Below are 2,499 nucleotides of genomic sequence, written 5' to 3'. Positions count from 1 at the left end.
GGTCACTCCGAGGGCAGCAGCTGGGAAGGGACTGTCTCTTTGGAAAACATGTTATTGCAGATCACACCACAGACACATTGGGATATATGTTTGCAGTGAATCTTGGAATATTTTGTGGATGCTAAGCAGCAGTTAGACTCTTCCTTTGGAATCAATTCATTTCCTATAGCTGTGGTAGCATGGAGGATCTTATTGAAACTCTTAGATTTTTAATATTATTACACTAAAGACTCTCTCAGTATCAGCACCTCCATGGGGGAGCATTAGCACACTGTAATGTGTAACAACTTCTCCAGTTCAGGAAATCTTCTTGTATTTGTAATAGGACATTTGGGGCATATATTATGTATGGAACACATATTTCTCATTTCCACCAGGCATCATCTTTCCTTCACTCTAAATTACTCTCCAAATCAAAAAAAAAAAAGCATTGTATTCCTTATTGCTCAAAAAAAATAAAATATTTTTAATCTTTGGATGCAGAAGCCACTACCAGCTCTCAAGACTGTATGCAGTAGGAGCTGTAAAGCCCTGGTCCAACAGGGAGGGAACGGAGTCACCGTTCAGAACACCCAGTTATTACTGTGGTTCAACAAGTTTAAAATGCTTTACTGGAGAGAAATACCAGTCATGACAGGAGGAAGGTTTGGTCCAAGCCCAGGGTTGTACACAGGAGGAAGTGGGACACCAGGTTCTGTTGTTTGCTTTACGGACAAGAACACAAACCCACTAATGTGTATGTTTGCTCTCCAGACAAACCTCTCAAACACTGGCTAACCAAAGCTCAGAGTGTTTTGTTTGGTAGTAAGTCTGACCACACCAGGATGAAGAGCAAGGAGCTGGAACAGCCCTGACGATCAAAGCCAAGAGCTCCCCTGGTCCTGAGCTCGGCATCTACAGCCCAGTGATGGCTGGGCTGCTGGGAAATGCCTGGTCAGCTGAGCTCCTGCCTGTCTCAGTGAGAGCCAGAGAGATGCAAAACCAGCCTGGAGACACCCACAAAAGGAAAGAGAAGGGCTTTGGCTCCACCAGTCCTGCTCAGTTCAGCCTGGCTAAAGCAGTGCACAGAGACAGTCCAAACAGGATGGAAGATGCAAACTATTATCCAGGTGAGAAAAAACCAAGCTGAACAGAGCTCCTCAAAGGATGACCAAATCCAAGCAAAAAGACAATAGGAGAGAGGAAAAAAACCCAGGGAATTGGGGTGTAGTTCAAGGCAGAATATCAGACAAGGAAATACCCTGTGACCATAGAGATGGACCTTCTGATAAATGCACTATGCTGTCAGATGGTACCTGGTTTTGTCAGTGGGAGGAAATTTGGGTGTCTGAGTGAGATCTTTCTCCTCTTCTAGGTCACAAAGGCCAGGTTCCCAGCACAAAGGAAACCATGGCACCATGGAAAATAGAGGAAACTAGCTCTACAAAAGATGGGGGAGACCATCTCCTCTGAAGGAATGACTGAGTAATGTCTGGTAAGAGTTTTTGGGAGGGCTTTCGACTTGACCAGTAATAAAAACTCCCCAAGCTGTGTTTTACTCTTTGCTATTGTAGTTTTTCACCGTATCTTTGCAGAATCTCTTGCTGCATTTCACATCCATCACTTCTCAGCCTCCCACAAAGAACAGGTTTTTGCCCTTATCTTTAATTCGCGTACAAATTAACATGTTTCCCTCCCTCCTTTATTTCATTCTTCACCCCAGGATTTTCTCTTTTTCTTTAGATTAGCAGCTCCAACTCCTCCCTGTCTTGCATCTGCACCAAAGACTGCTGATATCAGCCTCTACACCGATCTCACTGCTCTCCAGGTGGATGTTGTTGACCTTGCTTCAGGTAAGGTGCTCAAAACCCAACGCAGGACAGCTGCAGGATTCGTTCATGTGATGATGGCTACAGGCCATGCTCTTGTCCCAGGTTATGCTGTGATTCACATAATCTGCTAATTCAATGAATGTGTTGTCAGTTTGAGCACTGGCATGTGACCGTGTTTAGCAGAACCAGACTCTAGCTGCCCCTCTGCTCGGGATGTCTTCTGTGCTGGGAGTGGGTGCTGGCTAGATAACCAGCCAGGGTTAACCATCTAGCCTGGCATACCCTGACCTCTCTGGACTGTATCTGCTTGGTTTGTTTGTCAGGCCACGGTGAGACAGAGCATCAAAAATCTTCATGAATTCAAGGTAGCTCCTGAAACCGCTTACCCCTGCCAGGGACTGCCTTCTCAAGAAGACAACCAGCTTGTTTGACACCATTTGCTCCTCCTCAGCACACAGCAGCTGCTGCCCATCTCCTGGATGCCGCCCGTTTCAGACAGCAGACAGAGGTTACATTGACCAAATCTCAACTATTCAGCCATTTCCACCTGGCACCTCCCGTCAGCCCTGCCGGGAGCGTGCCGGGGATCGCCCCGTTCCCGGGGAGGGAAGTTTTCGGGAGGTTTCACCGCAGGGCCGTGCGGGCGGGGCCGGGCCGCGCGGCGCCGCCAGCACGGCCCTGCGGTGAA

General features: G+C 47.5%; 1 long non-coding RNA gene across 1 annotated transcript in view; it reads right to left on the bottom strand.

The window, feature by feature from the left end:
- The window catches only part of LOC113950349, an 8,555-nt gene that overhangs the window by 5,312 nt on the left and 744 nt on the right, over positions 1 to 2,499 (bottom strand). The gene's annotated exons all lie outside the window — the stretch shown is intronic.

Source organism: Corapipo altera, unplaced genomic scaffold, assembly GCF_003945725.1.
Source record: "Corapipo altera isolate COAL_440 unplaced genomic scaffold, ASM394572v1 268, whole genome shotgun sequence".
Lineage (NCBI taxonomy): Eukaryota > Metazoa > Chordata > Aves > Passeriformes > Pipridae > Corapipo > Corapipo altera.
The sequence above is the reverse complement of the archived record's forward strand: the minus strand, read 5'-3'. Positions and strand labels throughout refer to the sequence as shown.